Consider the following 11,705-nt stretch of genomic DNA (forward strand, 5'->3'; position numbering starts at 1 on the left):
ATTATATGCAAATTGTGAGTTTAAGTGTAGTCTAATTTATCATTCTTTTCCTGTGTGGTTTGTACTTTTCATGTCTTAAGAAATTCTTCCCTTCCTTGGGTCACAGGAACTTTCTATACATTTTACTATAAATATAGTTTTGCCTTTCACATGGAGTTCATCCTTATCATTTTTAAGAATTCTGTTGGGACATTTACCATTTTATTAGACCTTTGATTTCTTTTCCATTTCCTTTTTTGTTCTAACAGAAAATGCTTAAGAGGTTCTAACCTAAGTCATCATTAGGATTTATCATTGTGTTCACCACTCAGGCAAGATTAATACCCTCATGTGGATGAGGAACTTTTATTAAACTTTCTGTAAATCTAGTTTCTCCATTAAGGCTCACATTATGAGAAATTATTGAGGTGGAATCTTATGTTAAAGACAATTATGTTAAGCTTTGGGTCTTGGAAGGTACTTTTTTAGCTCTATTATAAACCTAGACAGAAGGTGTAATTTTTTTTTTTTTGCAAGTCCCAGATAATAATGTCTTGGGATTACACTTACATAATTAAAGTGGCTCCTCAGGAGCAACTGTCATAATCAAAATCCAGATTTATTTCTAAGCTTGTTTTGACTATTTACTTTTTTTTTTGGCCGCACCACACATCATGTGGGATCCTAGTTCCTCGACCAAGGATTAAACCTGTGCCCCCTGCATTTGAAGCACAGTCTTAACCACTGGACCACCAGGGAAGTCCCTGTTTTGACTATTATTGGTGGCTAATTATTAATACATGACTTTAAAAACTTTATCTGGAAATCATTTTAATTTCACAGGAACATTACAGAAAAAAAAAAGTACAAGGAACATCCATATACCTATACCCAGAGTAACCTGTTATCGTTTTACTCCATTTGTGCTATCATTTGCTTGACTGCCCCTCCACCCTCTTCCAGTACAGAGACAGACTTACCCAACCACCATTTATGGGTAGCTTTCTTTGTGGCCCTTTACTTTAAATAATGTCAATGTATTTTGAGTACAAATAGAGAAATTCTCTTATACCACTACAGTACAGCTCAAGTAAATTTAACATAATGTTGTCTGTAGACTCAGTAAAGTCCTGGTGACAGCTCTTCCTTCTCCATTACAGGCTCCAGCCTGGGGTCTTGCATTTGATTGTCATGTCTCTTTAATCTAGGATGTTTGCACAGCCTCTTTCTTTGTCTTTTATGACCTTGGCATTTTTGTTAAGTGACTTTAAAAATTTCATTTTCATAATGAAAAAATGTGACTGCAATATGGTAACCCATTAGGCGGTTTTTAGTAATGCTTTTCAAGGCTTATTAAAGTCTCCCACTGTGAGGACCCAGCAGCAGAGAGAGTGTGGACCTTGAGACTGTTAATACTGGTGGAAAAGAGGTAGAAGGAGCTGGCAGGCCTGACTCCCCCTTGTCACATGGGGTCAGCATCACTAACTCAAGTTATACCAGTTTTTTTCTTTTTTTGAGAAACATTGAACGATTTGAAACAGTAATTTGTTTAGGCAAATCTATGAAATATTATACTACTCTTTTAATAGGAGGGGACAAAAAGAAAGTTGACCTAAGTAATCTATTCATTTTATTCTTCATTTCTTACTGAAGTATATATATATCATACCTTTGGAAAAGTACACAGATCATAAATAAGTATAGAGCTCAGTGGATTTTCACAAACTGGACATAGTTATGTAACCAGCATCCAGATCTTGCTTTTATTATTTTAACTCAATGTTTGACTAGGTAGAAAATAATCATTACTAATGAAAGTTAGCAACAAGCATAGATAGATTTGGCAACTTAAAAAAAAGTTTATCTTTTTAATAGCTAATGCTGTCATATGGTTCAGAATTCAAAAGTGCAAAGGGTTTACTAGGATAAGTCCTCCCACCTCTATCTCCAACCACTGGGTTCCCCTCATGAGTCAGCCACCATAGTGCACCTTTACAGATACAACCTACGTGTATATAAGCAATTAAGTTTGTATATGAATAAGTTTTATATGGATATTAGCATGTTTTTTTTTTTTTTTTTGCGGTACGGGGGCCTCTCACTGTTGTGGCCTCTCCCGTTGCGGAGCACAGGCTCCGGACACGCAGGCTCAGCGGCCATGGCTCACGGGCCCAGCTGCTCCACGGCATGTGGGATCTTCCCAGACCAGGGCACGAACCCGTGACCCCTGCCATCGGCAGGCGGACTCTCAACCACTGCGCCACCAGGGAAGCCCCTGTTAGCATGTTTTACATACTATGCACATCTTGCTGGTTTTCACTTACATGTCTTGGAAGATTTTCCTTTCGGTACATAAAGAGCTTCATCTTTTTTTAATGGATATTCAGGCTATTTCCAGTCCTATTCAGCAGTGTTTCTAACCAGTCATTTATCCTAATGTTGCCCAGTCTTTTTTACATCATGGCACACATGTTAAGGCAACTGCCTCGAGAGGGCCTCTGCTACCCCATGCCCTAACCACTCTACCCGCCCTCTGCAGACCCAAAGGGATTGTTATTTGGCACATCTAGAGCTGTTTGGGATACACCAGTACGCCAAGCCACGCCAGTTGTGATGTCTGAGTTAACCAGTTAATATTTACTAAGGGATTGTTAATGGCCCCAGTACTGCCCTCCGAACTGGTAGGAAATTGCAAAAGAAGAATGAAAGATGAATGGCCTTTTTCTCCCTCAAAGACTTTAGTCTAGTTGAGGAGACAAAAACATATGTTCATGAAATAGTTGAAAAAAACCTTAAAAGTATAAAACCTTGTGATGCTGATTTTAAATATAAAATGGAAGGGTAAGATCTATGATGTTCTTTTTTTTTCCTTTTTTTAAAAAATTTATTTTTTAGCTGCATTGGGTCTTTGTTGTGCGCACGGGCTTTCTCTAGTTGTGGGGGCTACTCTTTGTTGCTGTGCGCAGGCTTCTCATTGCAGTGGTTTCTCTTGTTGCGGAGCATGGGCTCTAAGGTGTGCGGGCTTCAGTTGTTGTGGTGTGTGGGCTCAGTAGTTGTGGCTCACAGGCTCTAGAGAACAGGCTCAGTAGTTGTGTTGCACAGGCTTAGTTGCTCCACGGCATGTGGGATCTTCCCGGACCAAGGCTGGAACCCGTGTCCCCTGCACTGGAAACGGATTCTTAACCACTGCACCACCAGGGATGTCCCTATGATGTTCTTTTTATAGGAAGGCATATCACCAAGGGGAATTGGAGTTTAGAGCAAAATATGTGAAAAGAGAAGTTCTTCCTTATTAGTCTGACTGGCTTTTAAAGGAGTATTGAACATCCTTACATCAGAAGCCTGAGATTTTTTTCTTTAATCATAGAAGAAATAATGTTTCTTAACTGCTAGTTGTCTTAGAGCTGCTTTGTGTTATAGGGGTGCCTTCCTCATTCCTATAGGCTGCCCATTAACTTACGTGGCCAAGAACCAGGCAGGCCTCTAAATGGCTAGAATAGATGCTCAAATACTGAGCACTAATGCAGCCTGTTTCTTCGAGGCAGAGCCCTTCATGGTCTTATACTGAGCCTTATTCTTTTGTTCTGGCAGTTTGGTGGTTCAATTTCCAAGCCCCTGATAGATTAGGAGGGCAAATTAGCACCCCCAAAAGGGGGGATACTATGTAAGGACTGTGTCAGCAGTGAGTGGGAAAGGCATGAAGGGAAGTGAAAAATAAGAGAAAGTAAGGCAGCTGTGAACAGCACAGCAGTCTAAGACCAATCACTGTGTTATTGATTTCTATCTAATTTCGTTCCATATGGTTGGAGAACATACTTTGTATTATTTCCAATTTTTAAAAATGTATTGAGTCTTTTTTATGGCATCACATATGGTGTACCCTGGAGAATGTTCCATATGTACTGGAGAAGAGTGTGTATTGTGCTCTTGTTGTGTGGACTGTTGTCTAAGTCTAGTTGATTTTTATGTTGATCAAGTCTTCTCTTTCCTTGTTTATCTGGCTAGTTGTATCCATTATTAAAAGTTGGATATTGAAATCTCCAATATTATTGTTGAATTGTGTATTTTTCCCTTTTATTATATCTGGTTTTGCTTCATATATTTTGGAGCTCTGTTGTTAGGTGCATATATGCTTATAACTGTTAGATCTTCCTGATGGATGACTCCTTTTATCATTATAAAATTCCTTCTTTCATCTTTAGTAACAATTTTTGTCTTAAAGTCAATTTTGTCTGATATTAGTACAACCACTCCAGTTCTCTTTTGGTTACTGTTTGCATGGCATATCTTTTTCCATCCTTTCACATTCAGCCTGTTTGTGTCTTTGAATCTAAAGTGTGTCTCTTGTAGAAAGCATATAGTTGGATCATTTTTTAATTCATTCTGCCAGTTCTGCTTTTTAATTGGAATGTTTAATCTATTTACATTTAATATCATTACTGATAGGGTAGGATTTATGTCTCTCATTTTGCTATGTGTTTTCTATGTCATGTCTTTTTTGTTCCTCCATGCTGCTTTCTTTTGTGTTAAGTACATATTTTCTATACATTTTCACTCTCTTGTCATTTTTTTTTTTTTTCCCCAGTACGCGGGCCTCTCACTTTTGTGGCCTCTCCTGTTGCGGAGCACAGGCTCCGGATGCGCAGGCCCAGTGGCCATGGCTCACGGGCTTAGCCGCTCCGTGGCATGTGGGATCTTCCCGGACCAGAGCATGAACCCATGTCCCCTGCATCGGCAGGCAGACTCTCAACCACTGCGCCACCAGGGAAGCCCTCTTGTCATTTCTTTTACTTTATTTTTTGTTATTTTCTTAGAGGTCACCCTGAGTATTACAATTAACATTAACTGATAACAACCTAGTTCAAATTAATGCCAACTTAATAACAATAGTATATGAAATCTTTGCTCCTGTATATCTAATTCTCCCCTTAGTCCTTAATGCTGTTATTGTCATACAGATTATATCTTTCTACATTGTATGCCCATCAACATAGATTTATAATTAGTGATTTATAATTATAATTTTATAATTTATAAAAATTATAAATTTATAATTGTATTTATATAATTTTTAAAAGACAACTTTATGAAGTTGTCTTTTAAACCAGATTAGAGAAAAAAAGACTTATCAGTACAAATTTTAAAAATACATTTATATTGTCTTTTGTATTTACCTGTGTAGTTACCCTTATTGGACTTTTTATTCCTGTGTATTTGAGTTACTGCCTAGTGTCTTTTCATTTTAGTTTGAAAGACTTCAATATATCTCATGTGGCAGGTTTGCTAGTGACAAATTTCTCTCAGTTTTTGTTTGTCTGGGAATGTCCTAATTTCTCCTTCACTTTTTTTTTTTTTTTGCGGTATGCGGGCCTCTCACTGTTGTGGCCTCTCCCGTCGCGGAGCACAGGCTCTGGACACGCAGGCTCAGCGGCCATGGCTCACGGGCCCAGCCGCTCCACGGCATGTGGGATCTTCCCGGACCGGGGCACGAACCCATGTCCCCTGCATCGGCAGGCGGACTCTCAACCACTGCACCACTGAAGGATGCTTCTGTTGATACAGAATTCTTGGTTGACAGTCTTTCTCAACATTTTGAAAGGAGGCTTTCTGGTATCCATGGTTTCTGATGAGAAATCAGTTGTTAATCTTACTGAGGATCCTTCCTATGTCATAAGTCGCTTTGAGATTCCCTCTGGCTTTCAGGAGTTTGATTATTTGTCTGGGTGTGGCTCTTTATGAGTTTATCATACTTGGAGTTTATTGAGTTTCTTGGGTGTGTGGATTGTTTTTCATCAAATTTGGGAAGTTTTCAGCCATTATTTCTTCCAGTAATCTTTCTGCCCCTTTCTCTTTCCTACTCTTCTCTGGGACTGCCATTATGCATATGCTCAGGCTCTGTTTTTTTTTCTTTATTCTTTCTTCTTTCTACTCCTCAGATTGGATAATCTCAGTTGATTTACCTTCAAATTTGCTGATTCCTTCTTTTACCTGTTCAAATCTGTTGTGAATTTTTCATTCTAGTTATTATACTTTCCAACTACAGAATTTCTGTTTGACTCTTTTTTATAATTTCTCTCTCTTTATTGGCTGCCTTTTCCCCCTTTTTATGAGCAATACTTCCTTGTTTCTTTGCATGTCTCATAATTTCTAGTTGGAAATTGGACCTTTTAAATAATATAAACCACTTTGGAAATCAGATTCTGCCCTCTCTCCATGGTTTGATGATGTTGCTGTTGTTTGTTTAGTGACTTTTTAGAACTTATTCTGTAAGGTCTGTATTCTCTTTGTGTTTTGGGCCACTAAAATCTCTGCTTTGTTTGCTTAGTGGTCAGCTACTGATTGTATGGAGATTTCCTTAGGCACTGGAATGAATAAGTTTTCCAGTCTTTGCTCAGGGGTTCTGTGTATCTCTTCATGTTTGCCTTCAACACTCACCTGACAGTTTTCAGCTCTTCTTTAGCTGCTTCCTGCTTGTGCAGAACCTCAAGGTCAACCAGAGATGAGTGCTTAGGGCCTTCTCAGGTCTTCCCTGGGCATGCACACAGCCCCATGCATGTGCATGGCCTTTTGGATTCCCAGGAATACGTTAAAGCTTTTCAAAGCCCCTTATGGACATCTCATACCCCAGCTTTTCTCTTTAAGCTTTTTGGTTAGCCTGTTTTGTCCTGTTAGCCACTTGCTCAGGCAGCATGATGTTCAACAATTACCTGTGATTGTTTTTAACAAATATCTCCCCCCTTCCCTACCAAGAAGCTGTTTGCAATGGGAGAACTCTGGGTCAGGTCAAATAAAGACAGCCTTGCAAGTGAGGTCTTTTAGGGAACCACTAGACAGGTCAGATAATGACAGTTCTCTGGGAGTGGGGTTTTGAAGGATCACCAGCCCCGTTCTGCTCCCTTCCATGGCTGCCAGATTGCTGGTTTCCACCGTGACTGTGGACTGTTGATTTTCAAACTTACCACATTGCTAGGGATCTGGGAATGGAAATAGGGCAAGTTAAAATGTCACAAAACTCACAGTTCTTACCAAATTTCACTGTTATTCTTGCATAAATGCTTCCTGGATTACCTTTGACTAATATCCAGAGTCCTGAAAAGGTTGCCTGAAACAATTTTTGCCCATGATGTCTTTGCTTTTGTAAAGGAGAGAAGTTTTGGAGTTCTTTACCACTTTCATTGATGTCACCTAAGACCATTCATTATGGGGCCTTAGCTTCACAGCTTAAATTTTGCTTGTTCACAATCAGATAAATCACTGAGTAGCCTCTTACCCTCACTGAAGAAGTCAGGAAATTGTATCCTAAAAATTAGAAAGACTTCCAACCCATCAGTTACAGTATTCACACACATTCACTTTTCAGATTAAGTTTGAACGTCTTCTATGACCAAGAGACTGTTCTTGATGGAGGCAGCAATGCAGAAGGCGAAGGCCCTGCTCTCTTCCGTTCTAGTGGGCTGCGCCAGGTGTAGAGAGAGAGACGGTGAGGGCTTGTGTATGGCGTGTTTAAGATGCAGCAAGTGGACCGCTGTTGCCTGAATGGCATAAGCAAGAGGAAAGAGGTGAAGGATGAGGTGAGGTTTCCCCCACAAGTGCCGGGGGAAACAAGGTAGTGAGTGTTGAGGACATTCTTTAGGGCACAAGAGGCCTAGGTTTTTTTTTTTTTTTTTTTTTTTTTTAACATCTTTATTGGGGTATAATTGCTTTACAATGGTGTGTTAGTTTCTGCTTTATAACAGAGTGAGTCAGTTATACATATATATATGTTCCCATATCTCTTCCCTCTTTGTCTCCCTCCCTCCCACCCTCCCTATCCCACCCCTCCAGACAGCCACAAAGAACCGAGCCGGTTTCCCTGTGCCATGCGGCTGCTTCCCACTGGCTATCTACCTTACGTTTGTTAGTATATATATGTCCATGTCTCTCTCTCGCCCTAACACACCTCACCCTTCCCCCTCCCCATATCCTCAAGTCTGTTCTCCAGTAGGTCTCTGTCTTTATTCCTGTTTTACCCCTAGGTTCTTCATAACATTTTTTTTTCTTAAATTCCATATATATGTGTTAGCATACGGTATTTGTCCTTCTCTTTCTGACTTACTTCACTCTGTATGACAGACTCTAGATCTATCCACCTCATTACAAATAGCTCAATTTCGTTTCTTTTTATGGCTGAGTAATATTCCATTGTATATATGTGCCACATCTTCTTTATCCATTCATCCGACGACGGGCACTTAGGTTGTTTCCATCTCCGGGCTATTGTAAATAGAGCTGCAATGAACATTTTGGTACATGACTCTTTCTGAATTCTGGTTTCCTCAGGGTATATACCTAGTAGTGGGATTGCTGGGTCATATGGTAGTTCTATTTGTAGTTTTTTAAGGAACCTCCATACTGTTCTCCATAGTGGCTGAACCAATTCACATTCCCACCAGCAGTGCAAGAGTGTTCCCTTTTCTCCACACCCTCTCCAGCATTTATTGTTTCTAGATTTTTTGATGATGGCCATTCTGACTGGTGTGAGATGATATCTCATTGTAGTTTTGATTTGCATTTCTCTAATGATTAATGATGTTGAGCATTCTTTCATGTGTTTGTTGGCAGTCTGTATATCTTCTTTGGAGAAATGTCTATTTAGGTCTTCTGCCCATTTTTGGATTGGGTTGTTTATTTTTTTGTTATTGAGCTGCATGAGCTGCCTGTAAATTTTAGAGATTAATCCTTTGTCAGTTGATTCATTTGCAAATATTTTCTCCCATTCTGAGGGCTGTCTTTTGGTCTTGTTTATGGTTTCCTTTGCTGTGCAAAAGCTTTGAAGTTTCATTAGGTCCCATTTGTTTATTTTTGTTTTTATCTCCATTACTCTAGGAGATGGGTCAAGAAGGATCTTGCTGTGATTTATGTCATAGAGTGTTCTGCCTATGTTTTCCTCTAAGAGTTTGATAGTTTCTGGCCTTACATTTAGGTCTTTAATCCATTTTGAGCTTATTTTTGTGTATGGTGTTAGGGAGTGATCTAATCTCATACTTTTACATGTACCTGTCCAATTTTCCCAGCACCACTTATTGAAGAGGCTGTCCTTTCTCCACTGTATATTCCTGCCACCTTTATCAAAGATAAGGTGACCATATGTGCATGGGTTTATCTCTGGGCTTTCTATCCTATTCCATTGATCTATCTTTCTGTTTTTGTGCCAGTACCATACTGTCTTGATTACTGTAGCTTTGTAGTATAGTCTGAAGTCAGGCAGCCTGATTCCTCCAGCTCCATTTTTTGTTCTCAAGATTGCTTTGGCTATTCGGGGTCTTTTGTGTTTCCATACAAATTGTGCTTTTTTGTTCTAGTTCTCTGAAAAATGCCAGTGGTGGTTTGATAGGGATTGCATTGAATTGATAGGGATTGCTTTGGGAAGTAGAGTCATTTTCACAATGTTGATTCTTCCAATCCAAGAACATGGTATATCTCTCCATCTGTTTGTATCATCTTTAATTTCTTTCATCAGTGTCTTATAATTTTCTGCATACAGGTCTTTTGTTTCCTTAGGTAGGTTTATTCCTAGATATTTTATTCTTTTTGTTGCAATGGTAAATGGGAGTGTTTTCTTGATTTCACTTTCAGATTTTTCATCGTTAGTATATAGGAATGCCAGAGATTTCTGTGCATTAATTTTGTATCCTGCTACTTTACCAAATTCATTGATTAGCTCTAGTAGTTTTCTGGTAGCATCTTTAGGATTCTCTATGTATAGTATCATGTCATCTGCAAACAGTGACAGCTTTACTTCTTCTTTTCCGATTTGGATTCCTTTTATTTCCTTTTCTTCTCTGATTGCTGTGGCTAAAACTTCCAAAACTATGTTGAATAAGAGTGGTGAGAGTGGGCAACCTTGTCTTGTTCCTGACCTTAGTGGAAATGCTTTCAGTTTTTCGCCATTGAGGATGATGTTGGCTGTGGGCTTGTCATATACGGCCTTTATTATATTGAGGAAAGTTCCCTCTACACCTACTTTCTGCAGGGTTTTTATCATAAATGGGTGTTGAATTTTGTCAAAAGCTTTCTCTGCATCTATTGAGATGATCATATGGTTTTTCTCCTTCAATTTGTTAATATGGTTAATCACATTGATAGATTTGCGTATATTGAAGAATCCTTGCATTCCTGGAATAAACCCCACTTGATCATGGTGTATGATCCTTTTAATGTGCTGTTGGATTCTGTTTGCTAGTATTTTGTTGAGGATTTTTGCATCTATGTTCATCAGTGATATTGGCCTGTAGTTTTCTTTCTTTGTGACATCCTTGTCTGGTTTTGGTATCAAGGTGATGGTGGCCTCGTAGAATGAGTTTGGGAGTGTTCCTCCCTCTGCTATATTTTGGAAGAGTTTGAGAAGAATAGGTGTTAGCTCTTCTCTAAATGTTTGATAGAATTCGCCTGTGAAGCCATCTGGTCCTGGGCTTTTGTTTGTTGGAAGATTTTTAATCACAGTTTCAATTTCAGTGTTTGTGATTGGTCTGTTCATATTTTCTATTTCTTCCTGATTCAGTCTTGGCAGTTTGTGCATTTCTAAGAATTTGTCCATTTCTTCCAGATTGTCCATTTTATTGGCATAGAGTTGCTTGTAGTAATCCCTCATGATTTTTTGTATTTCTGCAGTGTCAGTTGTTACTTCTCCTTTTTCATTTCTGATTCTATTGATTTGAGTCTTCTCCCTTATTTTCTTGATGAGTCTGGCTAATGGTTTATCAATTTTGTTAATCTTCTCAAAGAACCAGCTTTTAGTTTTATTGATCTTTGCTATTGTTTCCTTCATTTCTTTTTCATTTATTTCTGATCTGATTTTTATGATTTCTTTCCTTCTGCTAACTCTGGGGTTTTTTTGTTCTTCTTTCTCTAATTGCTTGAGGTGCAAGGTTAGGTTGTTTATTCGAGATGTTTCCTGCTTCTTAAGGTGGGCTTGTATTGCTATAAACTTCCCTCTTAGAACTGCTTTTGCTGCATCCCATAGGTTTTGGGTCGTTGTATCTCCATTGTCATTTGTTTCTAGGTATTTTTTAATTTCCTCTTTGATTTCTTCAGTGATCACTTCGTTACTAAGTAGTGTATTGTTTAGCCTCCATGTGTTTGTATTTTTTACTGCTCTTTTCCTATAATTGATATCTAATCTCATGGCGTTGTGGTCGGAAAAGATACTTGATATAATTTCAATTTTCTTAAATTTACCAAGGCTTGATTTGTGACCCAAGATATGATCTATCCTGGAGAATGTTCCATGAGCACTTGAGAAAAATGTGTATTCTGTTGTTTTTGGATGGAGTGTCCTATAAATATCAATTAAGTCCATCCTGTTTAATGTATCATTTAAAGCTTGTGTTTCCTTATTTATTTTCATTTTGGATGATCTGTCCATTGGTGAAAGTGGGGTGTTGAAGTCCCCTACTATGAATGTGTTACTGTCGATTTCCCCTTTTATGGCTGCTAGTTTTTGCCTTATGTATTGAGGTGCTCCTATGTTGGGTGCATAAATATTTACAATTGTTATATCTTCTTCTTGGATCGATCCCTTAATCATTATGTAGTGTCCTTCTTTGTCTCTTCTGATAGTCCTTATTTTAAAGTCTATTTTGTCTGATATGAGAATTGCTACTCCAGCTTTCTTTTGGTTTCCATTTGCATGGAATATCTTTTTCCATCCCCTTACTTTCAGTCTGTATGTGTCTCTAGGTCTGAAG

This window comes from Lipotes vexillifer, unplaced genomic scaffold (assembly GCF_000442215.2).
Source record: "Lipotes vexillifer unplaced genomic scaffold, Lipotes_vexillifer_v1.1 scaffold1284, whole genome shotgun sequence".
Classification (NCBI taxonomy): domain Eukaryota; kingdom Metazoa; phylum Chordata; class Mammalia; order Artiodactyla; family Lipotidae; genus Lipotes; species Lipotes vexillifer.